At 56.8% G+C, this 18,312-nt stretch overlaps 1 protein-coding gene across 1 annotated transcript in view; it reads right to left on the bottom strand.

The window, feature by feature from the left end:
• EDAR (ectodysplasin A receptor) overlaps nt 1-16,677 on the bottom strand; it is a 60,740-nt gene extending 44,063 nt beyond the window's left edge. The window contains exon 1 of the mRNA XM_064481759.1: nt 16,604-16,677. The gene's annotated coding sequence lies outside the window, so the exon portion shown is untranslated. The remainder of the gene's footprint in view (nt 1-16,603) is intronic.
• Between the last annotated feature and the right edge of the window lie 1,635 nt (nt 16,678-18,312).

Genomic DNA, 18,312 nt, shown 5'->3' with positions numbered 1-18,312 from the left:
TCAGCTGCTCTGGGACTTGCCAGCGTCATCTTAACCCAAGTCAATGCTTGTGACAATCTGATGACACCATGGGGTTGTTGTGTGTCTTGCAGATAAAACGAGTCAAAGGGGTCAGGTCGAGTGTCTTCGTTCGCACAACCACTAAGGGCTGACGGGACTCGCACTGGAACTTCCCACCCAAGACGACCGCCTCCTGGCGGCCCCGCTGCGCCTCCATCCCAGCCCGACCTGACGCACACGCTTCTCAAGGCCAGCATACCACCACCTCATGGTCACATGGATTAAAAGCTCAAATTCAGAGCCCCTCGGTCTTTATCGGTTACGATAAGGATGTACGAACACCCTGGCATTGTCCTGGGGCGAGGGGGGCAGCCTCGGGGATGCTGAGGAAAGCAGCTGTGGTGCTTGACCTCCTGCCAGTCATTTCCGCAGCAGCAACCTGACAGACAGAACCAAACGCTGTGGCTCTGCCTGGCGGTCAAGTCTGGCCAGTCACTCAGGTCCCCCTTAGGCCAGCCCAGAAGGAGCGCCAGGCCGTCTCTGGGCCCTAACTTAGCTCAGCGGAGGCCACACGCAGAGATGCTTTAGAGTTTGGGAAACTCCACCATGAAGTTTCTTAATGACGTTCCGGGCAAATGTGAAGTGCCTTCTATCAGTGAAAAGATCTCACAAATTCCAAATCTGGTTAAGTGGACGTTCGTAGGAGCCATGAGAAAAAATTCAATGTTTCAATATGCCTTTGAAGGCCATCTGCAATCTGTCCCTGAGGTGCCCAGAGCAGACATTCTTAACTTTAAGAAGATGTGAATTGTAAGAACTACAAGAGGAAATTTTAGAAATTAACCTGGTTTGAGATCCTTGAAGATTCACGTGATTGTGAGAAACAGTGGGACCCCCCCCTCCCTGTAACCCCAGTGCTCTCGTCTTACAAAACTGTGGTAGGATGTCTCCTGGGTAGTCAGGAGGCTGACGGTTACGAGAGGACTTTCCAGAGACTTTATAAAACTCTGTCAACTGCGAGAGCAGAACGAACCTGGGGCCCTTCAGGACTTGTGACCAATTCGGGGCAATGCCCAGGCTGAGGGTCTCGTGGGAGGGCCTGGCCCCGCCCCACTCCCTGCAAATAGGGGCCCTTCCATTGTTCTACCCTGAATGGCCAAGGGCGGGAGGAGGGAACGAGGGTGCCCAAGGCCCCTGGACGAACGGTGGACCAGGAGGCTGCGAGGTCCCACCAGCTCCAGCCCTGGCCGCTCCTGCACTCCCCTCTCCACCCACTTCCTTTGCCACAAGATGCAGCGGCTTAGCCTGGCGTGTCCAGTACGGCAGCCACTGTCCACATGTGTGGCTAAGCACCTGAACACGGCTAATGTGACTGGGGAACAGAGTCTTCCATGTGAATTAACCTTGATCATTTTACACATACAGACATGTGTGGCCAGTGGCTACCCCACTGGCAGGACAGAAAGTCCTTCAATCAGTCCTTCAATCTCTCCACTTCGTGAATGTTCTGAGATATCTAGTTTGTCTGGGTGGCCGTCTGGCCTCCTGTGGGATGGGCGGAGAGCCTCAGTCCCAGGGAAGCCGAGGCTCGAGACTCAGGACTTTTCCACGGCGGGTCTGTGCCCCATCGCACGCACACCCAGTTTGCTTGACCTCCAGATGAAACGCATCCTTGTGCGTTACACAGCCGCCTCCAGCAACCCACCTGTTCTCTCATCCCCCTCGCAAATGGTGTGAACCCCAAATGTGGGAAATAAAAGCTCACACTCTAAACAGCAAGACAGGCACTTCTGGAAAACCCCATGGTAACCAGTGACTGAAATCAGGGTAATTTTTTGACGACTAAGAGACTCCTATTTAAAGAACTAAGTGTCTATGAGCAAAAGGAGCAGCAAATAGCAAACCAACTCTAGGAAGGAGAACACACGGAAGTAAATCCAAACAGAAGCTCACAACACACTGGATTCGACACAGTTTGTTAGCTGTCCTCCCTGCCCCCCCCCCCCCCCAGCGTGGCCCCCGCCCGGGGTCGGGCTTCTCCCAAGAGACCTGGTCCTTCTCCATCAACGCCCCCCAGACTGCAGACAGTTCTGCATACCACACAGCATGACAAAAATACCCCTTAGAATAAGGGGTAATTCATTCATTCTAATTAAATCCTGTAAAGTTCAGCTTATTATTTAAATATTTATATATTTAAGAATCTGAGGCTTTTTCTCCTCAGTAGCACAACTTGCTTATTTCACACTAACTTCCTAAAAGGTTACTCTTTATTTAGTTCCCACAAACAGTTAACCACTGTCTCCGGGAGTGTCTTTTCCCAGCCCCAGGGTCAGTTATGTCCTTTAATAACCACAGGCACAGGTCCCCGCTCGACAGGCGCACTGCACACGAGGGCGATGCTAAGCCCTCACGGGCCTTCTCCGACCCCCACAGGTGGGAGAAGGACCCGGGCTCTCCCTCTTACCTGCGGGTGTCTGGTGGCCCCTGCATCCTGCTTTCAGGTCCTCTGCAGAGGAAGCCTGCCCTTCCTTGGGTTTATGGTAACGGGGGGGTCTGATGCAGGAGGGGTGTGGCTCCCCGCGCAGGATGGCAGGTGAAGACAGGGAGCGCGGGGTTTTATCACTTCACAGGTGAAATCCAATACTGGGCCTTTCATGTCTCTCGCCCCTCCCCGCCCCTCCCCGCCCCTTCCCGAACCTGTTTCTTCTGCACCCGCTCACCCCCACCCCCAGGCAAAGGTATATTTCCTGAAAACTGGAAAAACCAGGTACTAGCAACCTCAGATCAGTGCTAATTAAATTAGGCTGTAAAATTCAGGCTGTGAGTGACAGCTCCCCCGTTCTGACTGGGCCCCTAACAGGCCTAGCGAGCGCCTCTGATGCCACCCTGATCCGGGGTAGACGGGGCTCAGGCTGCGAGCACATCAAGGGTTCTGAGCAGACTGACTTGGAAGTAACCCTCTCCTCCTGGCCTTTTCTGCCCCAGCTTCCATCTCACGTGTTAAGTTTCAAGAACTCGAATAAGTCCCCACATAGCATTTCATTAGCCGCTCAAGTTCCATCTTTGTTATTGACATCATGTTGGGTGATCTTTACAATAAGCACATGGACAGTGGGTGAGGGCGGCGCTGAGTTGCTACCTGACTTCGGGAGCCCTTCCCAGGCTGAGTCCCCCTGAGGTGACACTCTTGGGGACACAGGGGGTGCATCATCTGATGTCTCGCTGGGCCCCCGTGCAGTCCTGGGGGCCAGAGCCTGGACATCAGGATGCCAGCTGTAACAGCGGGCAGCTCTGCTGTCTCTGGTTTGTTCCCATGGAGGGTACCCCATCTCGTCCCAGGAGTGCCCGGCCATGGCACGCTGTCATTGGGCATGGAGGAGAGGGGCTTCAGCTCTGTGGCTCTGCCTGCAGGGAGGGAAGGCAGCCCACCCTCCCTTGAGCTACACGTGAGGTTGCAGAACCAGGAGCTGGCCCTGGAAGGCAGCAGGGGGAGGACTGGCCCTGGGAGAGGACGCTGATCCACACAGGACAGCAGCTCCACAACGTGGTTGGGGCCAAGGAGGGGCAGCAAGCAGGACCCCTTCCCCAGGGCCACCCGGGCACTCAGTACTTCTGAGATCAGGTCCCTGGGGTAGTCAGCTGTGGGTTCATATTTCACAGAGAAAACCAGAAAAAAGTTAAGAATATCAAAGGTAGAATTTTCTTTTGCTTCAGAACTTCATGTCCCCCGAGGCTGCGGTGGGCCGGGGTTTGAGGTCCCGCAGGCTGGAGGGGGCTAGATGGGGAGTCTTGCTGCTCTCTGGTCTTCAAAGCGAGTGTTTATGGGTTTCTTGATTGTCTTTTTATCCTCTTTTGTTATCAAAGAGGCTTGTAACAGTCCTGTGTGCAACAAGTGACTTCCTGATTTTTCTGCCAAACAAGGTGGTTATAAAACTTGAAAGAAATTGGGCACTGAGCGAAAGTGTCTTTGCAGAAAAATTTAAGGTGAGTTTGATCCTTTAATTGCCTAAATTTTACCTCATAAACCAACCTCTTTCCTCCTTTTCCTCAAAGCCTCCGACGACACGGTCTACGGAGTTAAACCAGACTGGAGCTGCTTGTTCGAGAGCCGCCAGGATGAGACTCCCTCCCGGACCAGCGTGTGTGGGAGCAGCGGCTTCTCGGAGGCCAAGGGTGGAAACCCTGCAGATTAGCGGCGCTAAGGCCCGTCAGATGTGGCTTTGTGGGACCCCCCCACCGCCCGCAGCCACAGAGTGTGGAGGCAAGGTGGACGTGGGGGGAGCCGAGCTCACCATGCGTGGACAGAGAGATGGGGGGGGAGCACACGGACGTGGCCCTGAGACTCGACGGTGCCAGGGCGGCCTGGGTCTAAGTGTGGAGCCTCCAGCCCAGCCCTGGACGTCCCGTCTGTCCTCACGGACTGACGTGAGGCGGTGAGGTTGGTCTCACCTACACACTGGAACCCGAGGTCGTAAAACAGTGAAGCAACAGATCAGGAACTGGAACCTGTGGTGGGTGGTATTTATCTAAACACCAGCTTTTGTAAGAACCAAATGAGAAGGGGGTTGAAGTTGTAAGAGCAGCCTCAGCCCTGGACCCAGCAGCGGGTTGACATCCCTCAGCCTGGCCCGGGCCACACCTCCTCCAGGCAGGCCGCCGGGTCACAGCTTCCGATGGGTTAGGACCCAAGCCCGCTCTGTGCTCAACATGTGTCCACAGAACGGCGACCTCAGCGTCACCTGTTAGAAGGGTGGGGTCTCCACCTGCCCAGGTCTCCTGAATCAGAATCTGCCTCTTAACCAGGTTCCCGGGTGACTCAGCGACCACGGACACCTGAGGAGGGATGGAGCCACGCCCAGGTTTCCAGCCTCCCGGGTGTACGGCTCCGACAGTAAAAAAACTGCATGAGGGTCACACACGTGATGTCCCACTGCACCGATCTGCTTTATGTCCATGGTACATATACACGTGTGGAAAGTTGAGAAGCAGGAGGTTAGGGTGGAAAACCATTCATTTACTAACGGTGCAAAGTCATTTGGTTGTTTAAACTTTGAAAACCAGGGTCGTAGCATCTCGGGTCTGTTGAGAGAGGTTTCTCCTCCTCGGTCATCACTGTGAGGAGTGGTGAGGGGTCAGGCCCACAGGAAGCCCCGTGCTTGTTGGGGTTGAGGCCGAGGGGCCAGTAAGAGCTCCCCATTTCCCTCTTGACAGGAGTCTGGGGGCAGGCGTCTCAGAACTCCCCCGCTCCCCCCACCAGTGCGTCTGGCCTCAGCCTCCAGCTCCAAGGTCCAGTCCCGGCTCTTCCTCTGGCTGCGGGAGAAACTGGCCAGCACTCCTTCCACACACCGTGCACACCCGCCACATTGACCGGACTCAAGAAGCCACTCAGCCTTGGATTCGAGGTACCTGGATGATGGCACAGTCCTTGGGGATCTCAAGGGGAGAGGCCCTGGGCCTGGCTGCGCTGTTGGGAAACCCAGGCTCCGAGAAGGAGGATTTGGGCCTTGGAGAGAAGATAACCCTGAAGATTTTAAGTTCACGCCTCTGCAGGACTTGAAGTCGTTTGATTGTCCTAAACATGCTTTTCAAAAATGCCTCCAAGTATCTCGTTCCCTCAGATGCGTCTGGCAGGTCCTGGGTTGCAAGCTGAATAAACTGCTCAGTTTCCGGGAGCCATGGGTTCAGCCCCCTGAAAGCCGGACGCCCCACGGCCCCAAGATGGGGCACCTCTGCACCACCTCCAGGACCGGCCCGTCTCGAGGCACAAGCCCGTGGGCCCCGCCCCGTCGGGGTTGCAGGGACAAAGGTAGCACCAGTTTGACGTTTCCCTTCTGCTTCTGCTCTCCTCTCTGCCTTGGCCCCACTTTTCAGATACACGTCGGAGTCTGTTTCTCAAGACCCCACGTGGAACTGCCCATCTCCCCGCCCCACTGATTTGTATGACTCGGGTGTGAGGCTGAAGTGGCTCCGGCTCCGGGAGGAGAGGCCAGGGAGCCGGCTCGGGGCCTGGCACTTCTCAGACGTTCATGGGGCCAGACCCAAGCGGGGCCTTGGCACAGAGGGGTCCCAGCACAGAGGGGTCCCAGCCCTGAGGATGGGGATGCAGCGGGCGTCGCTCAGAGCAGACAGCTGGAACACAGCCAGCGAGGCTATGAAGTGGGGTGGTTTGCTGCAGCTTCGCACTTTATTCCCCTTATTTCTCAGGCCAATTTTTGATTAAGTGTGGGAATTTCACCTTGAGTCCCTGAAGAAAAGTATTACTACATGCACAGCTGGCAGCATCTCGGTGCTGAAAGAAATACAAAAGGTGTGAAAGATGAGAAGCCACAGTCCCAGGGCCTCACCGTCCAGTGGGAGAGACAGAAGGATAGAAACAGAAGAGCAGTGCCCGGCGGGATGACATTGCCGGTCAGAAGGCGTCAAGGGGAACCAGCACCTGCGGGTCCCCAGGACGGTCCAACTCCACACGGGAAGGGACAGTGGGGGACCTCAGGGAAGGGCAGCGGACTGATGGGGAGAGTCCGGCTCTGGGGCTGGGGCCTCCGTATGGGGTGGTCGCCATATGACCACGTTCTGGGGAGCCACAACGGTCCATGACGGGGCTGCTTAGAGCTGGAACTCTCAGGCCCACCCAGGCCCTTGGAGTCAGGCCTGCAAGTCCCCGTGGCCCAGGGCGCGTTTGAGGATGGAGAAGCTCTTCTTCGGGGTGGGAGGAGCCGGGGGAGGGCTTGTAACCAGGCTTAGGACAAGGAGGCCTTTCAGGATTGTTCATCTGTGCATGTGAGCTCAGAGATCTGGCAGCCAGGAGCTGCGGGACTGAGCCCTGAAGCTGGAGGGAGAGTCCCGATGTCCCGCTAGAGGAACCAGCGGGGCGAGACCCACATGGAGGCACCGGACAGGCCTGGGGAGCCGGGTTGGCCAGAGCTGGCCCACACTCCGCATGATCATTTGTCAGTTCCAAGGGGGAGCAGGGTTCACTGAGAGCTGGGGTTCTGGGCATCACCAGTTTCTCCCCACTCAGGGAACCCAGCAGAGAAACTAGGGCAGTGGTTACTTGAGGCTTTCAGTAAAAGAAATGTTACTAGAATTTCTATAAGCCTAGAATTTCACATCATTAAAATAAGTTCAGAAAATGCACTTTAATTTGTTAGTGGTTCCAATAAAAGAAGACTCTCTGAACAATAATGTTTCGTCCTGGGAATCAACAAGACCAAACACATTTGGTGGAAATAGCTACCCTTCAGCAGGACAGAACGACCCATGAAAGGCTCCAAGACCTCGGTGGGGGTGGCCTTCCGCTTGTCCCACAGCGGATGAGGAAGGGGCAGTGAGGTCATTGGTCTCAGGGCTTAGAGAGTGAGGAGCCTGCAGGGTCACCGAGGGGAGATCGGCCTTGGACACAGGTGGCCTGACTCCCAGGCTCATCTCAGCTCTCAGGCCCTCCTGCCTCTGGACATGGGCCGGGAGAGGAGGGTGCGGTTTCCGCTCCGGGAAGGGGACACCTCCTACCCGGTCTCCCCTTGGCCTTCTTGAATTTTCTTCTAGAGCTTTCTGAGCTGGGCATGCCCAGAACACAGCAACCTGTGCCCCAAACCCAAAAGTGGCTCCTACAAGGTGCTTTGTGGAGAGCTAGGCCTTAGACAGAGAGAAGCAGGAGCAGTGAGAGGGTGACCTGCCACCACCAGCCTCTTCTGGCCTCCGCCCCCACTTCTATTGGCCAAATCCACCTGGGGCCCTGTTGGTGCCGCCCATGCAGGAGCCTCCCGAACAGAGCAGGGAGTGGGCTGGAGGGGTGGGAAAGCCGAGTGCGGTGAGGACAGGACTGGGGCTCCTCTGTCCGGCTAAGGTGGGCCCCACGTACAGCAGGTGCTCATAGCATTGGTGGAGGGAGTGGGAACTGCCCTGAGTGGAGGAGGGGGATGTGTGCCCACAGGTCTCCCCGCCCCGAGCAGGGCCACCGCTCTCGGCAGGCAGCGGGTGGTCAGCCCCAGAGGCCTGGGAGAGAGCTGGGGGCACAGGCTGGGGTGATTAAACCAACTTGCCAGATTCTGGCATGAGTGAAGGATGGTCATATGAACTGGATTTGGAGCAGCAGAAACACCACGCAGGCAGTCCTGATGCTGGGGCATCTCAGTGTGGAGACGGGCTTGAAGGAAAGGCAGAGGAAAGACAGAAAAGTCCCTCCTGGAGGCAGGGGGCATCCGCGGATTCGTTAGCACAGCTGCAAACTTGGTTAAATTAAACCCACAGAACAATCCGCACACAGAGCTGAAGGAAGCAGATGATGTAGACGCAAATGAGCACAGTTTGAAAGCTTTCCAAAAGGAAGCCATTAACCCGCAGGGCAGGGAGTAGACACCACATCTCCTGCGGGGCTCGGGCGGCTACTGCTTCCCGAAGCCGACCAGTGCCAGCTTCAAAAACGCCCAGCGTTGAGGAAAACAAGATTCACCCCAACTCCCAGATGCCGGGCCACCGATGACACGAAGTCCCACCCCCCCCACCCTGTCTCTTTCTCCTCCTGCCAGTATCACTCACGCCCAGGGGCAGACCTCTCCCGCTGTTGATCGAGATACCTTCCAGCCAGCTTTGGAGTCAGACCAGCCCGCCACCGCCCTCCTTGCTGGAGCCGCAGGGGGCTGCCCGCACCTCACTCCCCAGGATGGTCCCAGCCTCAGAGCAGCTACTTGGTTGCCGCATTTCACACACACCCCACCCAGGAAGCAGAGACACCCCCACCCAGGAATTCTGGGGCAGGGACTGCGCAGTTCAGGGCAGCTGTTTGTCCAAAACACGGTGAGTGAAGTGGGGGGAAGGGTGGAGTGAGGGCCCACAGTGGGGAGGCGTCAGCCATGGGGCTGGGGGAGGAAAAGCCCTCCTGCCTCCCACCGGGGGTTACACTAATTAGGAGGCAGAGCTGGTCCTTCAAGTGGAGTTTCTTCATTGGACTGTGTTTCCCGTGGGGAGGAGGTGGGGCTGTGGCCCTACTGTGTGATGGGGCCCCATGCCCGCCTCCCAGGCCTGGGGTGCGTGTGCCATGGGCACCTCTGCTGTGGGCACCACAGGGTGGGCATGGGGGTCGTCCTGCATTCTCCAGCTGAAACCCAGCTGCGTCCGGTCTCCTGGTTGTTCTTTAACCTCAGCTCTTCCATCCCCTCCCGACTTGCTTCACTGACTCCAGACAGATCCCATGGGCTCACCAGAGTCACTCCCCGAAACCTGCGTTGGTGGCCCTCAGGGCACAGGCAGGAGTCCCCATTCTGGTGGTGGGGGTGAGCCCACCTCCTGTCCCTGCAATGACCGTCACCCGCCAAGGCTAGGCTCACGCCTTCCGTGATATTTACTTGACACTGTGGGCAGTGCCTTACGCAGGCGCTCTGCGGTGGGAGCTGCTACTTTTTACACAGAATGCAGCCGGGATGGGGGTGTCTATGACACGGGGACCTGAGGGGGAGGAGGCGGCACCAGAGGTCCTGGGCAGGGTCATTTGTGCAGAAGGAACAGCAGGGGCAGCGCTGCGGCTCATGTGAGGAGCAGCAGGGAGGCCGGTGTGGCTGGAGTATGGCCAGGGTGTTGCTGGTGGGGACAGCACTGCCCCGTCCTTCTCAGGACTCCTGCCCCATAAGTCAGGGTCCGGGGCCATTCTGGATCCTGGCCAGACCGACAGGCTGCTCCAGGGAAAGGCAGACCCCTCAGACAGGCTTGGGTTCAGGAAACCAAAGTTCCAATGGACAAGTAGAGGCCTAGCTGGTTATTAAGTTCAGCCCAGGGTGCACACCGAGTGTGCAAAGGGCTGACAAGGTCCCCGTCCCATTCTCAGGGCTCTGCCTGCCTTATCCCACGAGTAAGCTCAGGTAACAGGTGGTCGTGACGGCCAGGACCGCCCGGGTTCCAGCCCCACACACGGAGCAGGACCTGTGCTCAGTACCTCATGGGCTGGAGGCTGCGCTCTGCCCTCATTCCTCACTGCCCCAGCCCAGCACCCCTTCCCGAGCCCTGCTTCTCGGTGACTCCGTCCAACCCGACACCCAAGGAGAGGGAAGGCTTCTGGAGTGAAGCAAACACAGCTTGGGGCCCTGCAACCCTGATTCTGCCGTCAGGAGAAGAGGCGGCCTAGCGCTGGATGGAGAAGGTTCTGCGCAGCGTCCTCTGCCCCCGGCCCACTGCCCAGGCTCTGCGGCCGGCCGGCAGGAGCGTCTGCTGAGGGGTCTTGGAGCTCAGCGCTGCCTCCTAGGGTTTCAGAAATCTCTAAATCTCCCCACCTCTGAAAGGTTCTGATATAAAGTGAAATCTCGTTGCAGCAGTGCCCCCGCCCCATCCCAGATCTAACCTCTGGAGGAGCCCAGGGAAGGTCCGGGTGGGAAGCGGTCACTCAGCAGGACACGCTCCTGGGGTCGCTCGCCTCTGAGCCTTGGCCACACACTCGAGAAGGAGCGACGGTCTATTTCACAGGCTGGCGTGTCCAGCAGAGGCTGGCTGAGCGCCTGCCGTGCGCCAGGCGCGTGCTGGTGCCGGTGCCGCTCCCCGTCCTCAGAGGCACTGAGCGGAGTCTGGCGCCCAGGGGAGTGTGTCCTCTTGTTTGTGTAACTGTGGGCTGTTTGTCCTACTTTCTCCTTTCCATCGTGGGGCCGTGAGAGCAGAGGATAGGCCTATTTCTTTTAGATCCTCTTGTAAGAAATTGGGTAAGGTCAGGAGCACAGAGAAAGCCCCCAGGGAGGCCAAAGAGTGCCTGCAGGTAAATAGGACGGCCGGCCCGGACTCAGGGTCCAGGCTCCAGGGGACACCGGGGAGGCAGTGGGAGGATGCTCAGCCCGACGGAGGCCTGCATCTCCAGGCCCTGCTCTTACTTAACTGATGCCGCGGGAGGCAAACAGCCAGTTCCTTAAGGAACACGGACACATTTGTCGGTGTCTCGATTCTGTTCATCCTGTAAACATAAGGAGAGCCCAACATTCTACTGTTCTGAGTTTTGCAATCTTCACAAAATAAATATTTGCCTTCAAAAGCAACAACTCAGATAACCATCAGGGTAACATTCTCGAGCGTCGTCCCCCACCGCCAAGCCAGGAGCTGAGGTCAGCGCAGAGAGCTGTGTGTGGTCTGTCGGATGATGACTTTCACGTGGAAACCTCAGGTTGGAAACCAACTGGCAGCCATTTGGAAAAGTTTGGTCTCTCAGTTTCTAGATTTGACTCAAAACCAAGAATCCCCAGTCCCTGGGACGTCTGTTGGTTTCCTCCGTCCACCAGGTGAGGAGCAAAATGGCTTAAGCGAGTGCTAACGGGGGATGAAGACACTGCAAGGCCCTCAGGGGTCGTGGGGACTGGACTGGCCCTGCCGGAGGCCACCGCATAGTCAGACGCCCGCTGGGTGTTCACACACCTCAGGGACGGGTCTCTCTCCAAACCCCTCTAAGAATGAGGTAAGACTGCAAAGGAGTCCTGCCGATTTTAGATGACACAGTGACACACAGATGACACAGCCCAGCAGCAGAAAACCACGCCGTGCAGACCTCATGCCATTTATAGGTGCCACCCTGGGCCGCCGCCGCAGCCTCCTCTGGGCGCGCTCCGCCGACAGGCCGGCTTTCTGCGGAGAGGGGAGCATCTAAATAGCCCCACAGTGTCCATTCTGACTGGTTTTCTTCATTATGGACAAGAAGTTTTAGGAACAGTCATTCTGAGCCATTACTGAGAAATACATCTTAAGGAAAATGAACCTTGGGAGTCCTTTAAAAAAGTTCATTTCAATATTTTTAAGGATTAGGGTTTTCTGGGCCAGTGGTAATGTTCGTTAGGCAAGAACATGGACCTCAGTCATAACAGTAACCCATGAAGCCATCTCCACCAGGTAAACAAAACCCGCCACACCGACAGGCCTCTGTACCCCGCCCCACTGTGCTGTGGTCTCCGGTACCGTCAGGAGCCCAGCCGGATGCCAGGCCACTGAGGCCCCCTCTGGCTCCTCCCTCAGGACCCGTCCATGAGCTGTCACCACCCCACTTCCCACAGACAGGTCCCTTCCTGCCCAATCTATCTCCACGGCCCTGTTATGGGAGTGAACTGAGCCTGCCACATGCTCGTATCCATGTGCTGGACGGGTCCAGCGGCCAGGGCCACCCCGACTCCATGAGGGTGTGTGGAGTGGACGGAGCCGCTCTGAGTTGTCCAGCCGGAACTAAAGCCCCAGCTCGAAATCAGTTCCCTGGCAACTCACCCGGCCGGGAGAGGAGGCTTCCTGATTGACCGTTAGGGCGCTGCTCTGCCCGCCCAGCCCTGCCTGTCTCCCAGTGCGGGGAAGCACGTCCCATCTCTCCCAGTGATGGGGGCAGGGGAGTACATGGAGCTGGCGGAGGCTCGGGGCTCTGGGCTGACCGCGGGAGTATCCGGGAGGGCTGGAAGGGCCATGTTTGACTCTACGAGAATGTTAAGTGTTTTCTTTCTGGTTTGAGATTTCTAAAAATGTAAGCATTTGTTTCACATCAGTCTTCAAAATTTTTCTCAGAAGGGGCCCCTTTGTCATTATTAATTGCAAAGAGAGCAGATGTCGAATTCAAAGGCCAACTGCCCCTGCCACCGGCCCCCAGCCCCACCAGCCACCTCTGTCCCACCAGCCCCACCTGTGCTCTCAGGAGGAGGCCACCTGCAGATCAACTCATGGGAGCTGGGTTTCAAAACACACCACCTGGCTGCCGTGGGCACGGATGGTCCCAGGATGGCCTGGGCAGCTCTGAGGTAACGTCCCACCGGCCTCAGTGAAACCCAGACTCCTCGCCATGGCCTCCAGCCCTGCTCACTCTGTCTCCTGGTCTCCTCTCTCACCTCCACCTTCCCTCTGCTGTAGCCACGCCACCCTCCTGCTGGGGTGGGATGTCTCGGGTCCCCCCGCCAAGATTCCGTCCTCTCGAGAGGCCCCTCACTCTCTCCCAGGCTCTTTTCTGCTCACCGGCGTGCTTCTTCTCAGTGCTAGGTTTATTGAAGTCGTGTCCCAGGACTGTGGCTCCTCTTTCCTCACTGGAAGGGGAGTGCCACGAAGCAGGGGCACTTCCCCACTGCCCACGGTGCCATCGTGTCCCCACGTCCCGGGCAGTGCCTGCTGCGGGGCAGACGCTCAGAATGACTTGTTGGACGAATGAATGAATGTACATTAAAACCAGCATGACATCCAACCTCCTCTCTCCTAGGCATGATGTTTAGGAAACGGGGAACTGGAATTCGGCAACACCAACCTGTTCGTAGTAGAGATCTGGCCTGACAGCTGCCAGACGGCGCCCTCTGGCTCGCGTCTGCAACCGGGATGCGCGTGTCTGTCTTTACATCCTGAGAAGGTGCTTTATGCCAGGATTAAGGAGCTGCTGGCAGAAATCCCTCCCCATTGCTTCAGGAGGCTAATCTCTTACTTTAGTCTGGGCTCACTCTCTGCCTCTGAATCCAGCCCCTGAAGGGTTGAGCAGCGTTAATCCTGAGGGTCTAGAAACAGCACAGCCGAGCGTGTGGCACTGAGTCCGTGGGAGAGGGACGGGCGAGCAGGGTCCCTCCGCGCCAGGTGCAGAGCCAGGCCTGACGCAGGGTCGTGCCCACGCTCTCACCGCAAGGGCATCTTCTCATTTCCCATTGATCCGTCTGCCGGAGATGGAAAAGGCCTCCAGGTGGTTAGTTCTGTGAGAACCACGTGCCCAGACCTCGGGGCATTTCCAGGGGTCCCAGGCAGAGGCCTGGGCTGCTGCCCAGCTTGGAGCTGAGTGGTGTGTCTGACGACCCGGGCACCTGTCTCTGCCTGCGCGTTGGCCGGCGTGACTCCCTGTCCCTGTGGTCCCTGATTCTGACTCGATGTGTGAGCAGAACTGGTGACCTTTCTCTGACATAGAGGATCCCACCCACCCGTCCACTGGCCATGTCTGCACTGAGTGCCCTCCATGTGCAAAGGACGCCCCGCAAACGCCTGGGGTGCTGGGGTCCTGTATGCATCGCCTGGTGACGGCCCACCCTGCTTCCCAACCCAGGCCGAGCTGTCCCTAAGCTCTGATCCGGTGGGGTTACCCGCCCTGGGCAATGCCTAGTGACCTTGGGACGGACAGTGATGAGAAAGTAAATGCAGCGCAGTCTCACCTGTACTGACAGAGGACACCACACACTTGGGAGGCCTGAACCCTGAGGCCATTGGAAATTTCCCTTAGTCACTGGACTGTGTTAGACTGAACCCCCGAAGTTACCCGTGTTCAGCTGTGTCTGCTACAGACACACAGCAATGACGCAGCTTCCCTGTCACCTAACATCTGTTGGGGTGACCCCCAAGAATGAAACGTGGCATATGGGCCGACATGACTGGGACCCGAGACCCACCTGCTGAAGCTGGTGGTGGCCACCAGAGGTGGGGACAGAGGGCCTCTGCACCAGCTGGGCACCGGGTGCTCTGCCCACGGCAGCTGCGGCTGGAGTCACAGTGTCATCGGCCCTGTGGGGCTGGACGGGCCCCTGATCCTCTCTAAGCCTCGAGTCCCTTACTTGAAAAGCAGAGAAGACGTGCATGAAGCTGTTTGTAAAAGGCAGGGGGGACGCAGTGCCTGGATCCGTTCCTTTCCCTCGCTCTATTTTTTAGGGAAATAATAACCCGAGGTTGAGTGACAGCCCGACCTCGCTGTGCCGGGAGGAGCACTCAGAGGCCAGGGCTTGGGCTCTGCTTCCTAATTGACCTAATGTGCCAAATGAGCTTAATGTGAGCTAATTAATGATGCTATCGGTGGTGGAATTACCGCGGCAGAGCCGAAAACAGCATCAAAGCAACGAGCAGGCAGGTGTCCACTGGATAATTGAGGAAACGGGGGCCGCGAGGTTGCAGGCAGGACCCCAGAGGCTGGGTGGGGTGTGGGGGGAGACCGCGGGGCTGAGCCACTTAATTGCCGGGCTGGCTCCCAAAGCGCCACCCTGGTTACAGCTCCTGTGCTTGAACTGCAGGTTTCCCCGAGCCTTTGAAGCTGGGCTCCTGGGCATTTCCTTGAGAATGAAGTCCATTTTTTTTTTTTTTTTTTTTGAAACCACAAAACTCATTCACCTGGAGCCAGGAAGAAGACCCAGGTGACCTGGCTTTCGTCTGTGGTCCTTTGGGACCAACGGAACTTTGTCGAGAAGATGCTCCTGAGTTAAGAGCCGGCGTGGTTTGTGCCTGTGAGGTCGGGGGGTGGGGACCAGGGCTGCCCTCCCCAGTGGTGCTATGAGGGGCAGGGGACACTGACTCTCCAGGAAGAGGGCGAGCTCCCGAAATGTCTGAGCCTCACAAGTCTGTATCTTCCACAAATGAAAACACTGTTTACTTCTAGAAACTGGGTCATAGCCAGAGAGTGAAAATCAAACGTTTCAGGGAAATTTTATTTACTTTCTCCTCCCAAAGACACGTGCTTCCAGGACTACCGCAAACTACGCCCCAGTACAGCCTGGCTCACTTGGGGGAGAGGGTGCGGGGTGTGCAGGGACCCCTGCTGCCCCAGCCCACGGCGGGGCCGTCTGCCTCCCCCAACCAGTGACAAGGGACACAGGGCTCATCCCCCAGCTTTGATGAGGTGGACTCCGGTGGACTCTGCCAAGATGACACTTGGGAGGTTTTAAGTGGCCGTGCCTTAGAAATCTCAGAGCATCTAGTCAAGCAAGAAACCTTTCTGTTATCTGAATTGAGCCCTTTACTCCTTTAGTTCATTATGCTTTTTTTTTTAACCTCTTTAATATTTTGAATTCACTGCAGTTTCACACTTGGTTGGAAAGTGTCTCAGAATCCAACATCGAACCGCTAGGCGGTGGCGGCTGAGAGCTGTGGGGGCGGGGAGGTCTGGCTTCCTTGGCCCCCTCCTCAGCCCTTTCCTAAGTCCCCACCTCCTACCTGCGTCCCTCCAAGTCCCTCAAACTTCCCTGACGGAAGGCTCTGCTCTGCCAACATGTGTCCACACTCCAGCCCGGACGGTTCTAACCGTCCTTCTCAGACCCCTCACCCGCCGACCCGCTGCCCTAACACCTCTGGCCTCTGAGGAGCAGATGCAGTGACCGTGGGGTGTGCCCACACCGCCCGCTCTATCCGGGCAGAAGGTGGAAACCCTGGGCCGCAGGGAGAGCTGTAATCTCCAGGTGCACGTCCACCCTCTCCCCCTACCCTCCCCCAAAACACGGGGCCACGACCTCCGTCTCAGACTTGACTCAAACCCGTGCCTGGGCGGTGGCTCAGGGGACGGCAGTGGCGTGCCGGAGCAGAGCCCAGCGTGCCCAGCCCTGTGCGCCTCCCCCGCCTGCCAGCCTGGGCCACCTGAGCAGCTCCCTTTCAGGCTCCCGGAGACCCCGGCCGAAATCTCAAGCCCGCTGGGCACACACACAGTTTGGCTCCTCAGCCAAATGCACAGCCAGTAGCAAATGGGGTTGGTGGTGTTTTCCTGAAAACAAAGGAACAACCTCAGGTCTCAGAACTAGGAGCAGACGCACAGTCACCAGGAAGCTTGTTCAAACGCAACCCAAAAATGACACGCATTTCAAAAATGCACTCAGGTGGTCTCTGGAGATGACACCGCTGTCTCACCCACAGCCCAAGAGTTTAGCAAACCGAGAGCCAGGGCGAGGCTTACCTGGACCCCATGGGAGAGTCCGTTTCCAATCCAAGCAGAAGGTGGTCCGTGAGGAAAGCCAGGAACGTCCTGCCGAGGCCACTCAGGTGGCCGCTCCGCCGTGTCCCTGAAGCAGGTGCTGGTGTGGTGGCGGCCGGCGGAGCTGCCAGGGCGGGCGAGGCGCCTCTCGGCTGTCAGGACCCCTCCTCCTGCTCCACGGGCTCCCTGAGTCTCCCTTGACTGCCAGTCCCACCCGGAGCCAGAGGGAAAGTCAGCCCAGAGGCCTCTCTGCACACAGACTCACCCGCACCACCTAGAGGCCTCTCCCCGCACGGGCGCCCGCCCAGCTCTCACCGGGCTCCACCAGACACCCCGTGGAATCGGTAAAATCACAGAGTCCTTTTCTTTGTTGGGGGTGGGAGCTGGGGGGCTTGCTTCTCCCATAACAACCAGAGCCTCTGGGCCCTGGAATGCTAGAAAGCTCAATTAGCATTAAAGTACCATCACTCAAAATGTGATCCCCCAGGGACCCGCCACCGAGGCGGCCACAGGCAGGGCTTACCTCCAGTTGGCTCTGAAGCCCTCGCTCTGTTCCTGCCCCGTCCTGCCTCCTCCCCCAAGTCCACTGCAGGCCAAGCCCCCGGACCGGACATCTCTCCTTCCCTGGCACCCTACACACCATATATACTCCACATAACTGATTCCAAACAGCCACACACACCCATGGGACCTCGTGCCCCCCACGGAAGGAAGCAATGAGGAAGACATCTGAAAGAAACACTGTGAAGGGAACTGCCTTTAGTATCTGTCAATCCTCCCAGTTCCACCATCCTGAACAAGGAGGTAAAGCATCCAGCCCTGCTCTCCCCAGCCCCACCCGCACACAGGGAACCCGCTTCCAAGGCTCGATTCCTATCCCCGCCTTTTCCATCTTGTCTCTACCCAGATTCACAGAAGAGAAGTAAACAGTTAAGAGGGACACAGAAACGTGTGGACGGGTGAGGGTCCTGAGGACAGTCTTCTCCCTCCTGAGGTTGAGCAAACCTCGGTTCCCGACTTTTTTACCAACATGACGACCATCCCAATAGCCGAGGTTTAAACAAGAATTTCATCCTGATCATTGAGACTGGCTCCTCCATGCGACCCATGCTGAGCCCAAGCTGAGGGTTTTTCATAAATTACAACTATTAAAATTACTCAATGAAGAACCTAGGAAAACAAACAGGATCTACGTATTCTGGGCTAATACAGAATTTCTATCGTGTATAATTTTGACTATTTGGACAATTATTTTGTTAAGTGTGTTTGAGGATGAAGATTATCTTGGGTGTAACATTTTTTTTCCTACTAGAAATTAAATGGCACTTTACATTTATGAAAAAGAGAGGACACAGATACTGCCAAAAGACAGGAGAAAAGAGAAAATGTTAGAATGGGCACAGAACATGGATGCTGCCATAGAAGCCAGCGTTTTCCCCTCTTTGAAAAATCCAAGACATTATGCCACCGAGAAGGGTGGCAGATGGTTATGCCTGCAATTTTCAGTCATTATATCCAAATGAAAATGAGTCTACAAATTAATTCCACTGATTAAGAGGAAGAAAGAAGCAGGAGACATTGTTGCTTATCTTCATCGTTTAAGGCTCTGGAGCACTGAAGACGGGTGATTTCTGTTTTGCTCATTTCCTAAAAGGCTGAGGCAGAAAGAGCAAACGGTTAAAAATAGCACA

Source organism: Camelus dromedarius, chromosome 33 (assembly GCF_036321535.1).
Source record: "Camelus dromedarius isolate mCamDro1 chromosome 33, mCamDro1.pat, whole genome shotgun sequence".
NCBI classification, from domain to species: domain Eukaryota; kingdom Metazoa; phylum Chordata; class Mammalia; order Artiodactyla; family Camelidae; genus Camelus; species Camelus dromedarius.
Note: the sequence above shows the minus strand (reverse complement) of the source record. Positions and strands in the feature narration are given on the sequence as shown.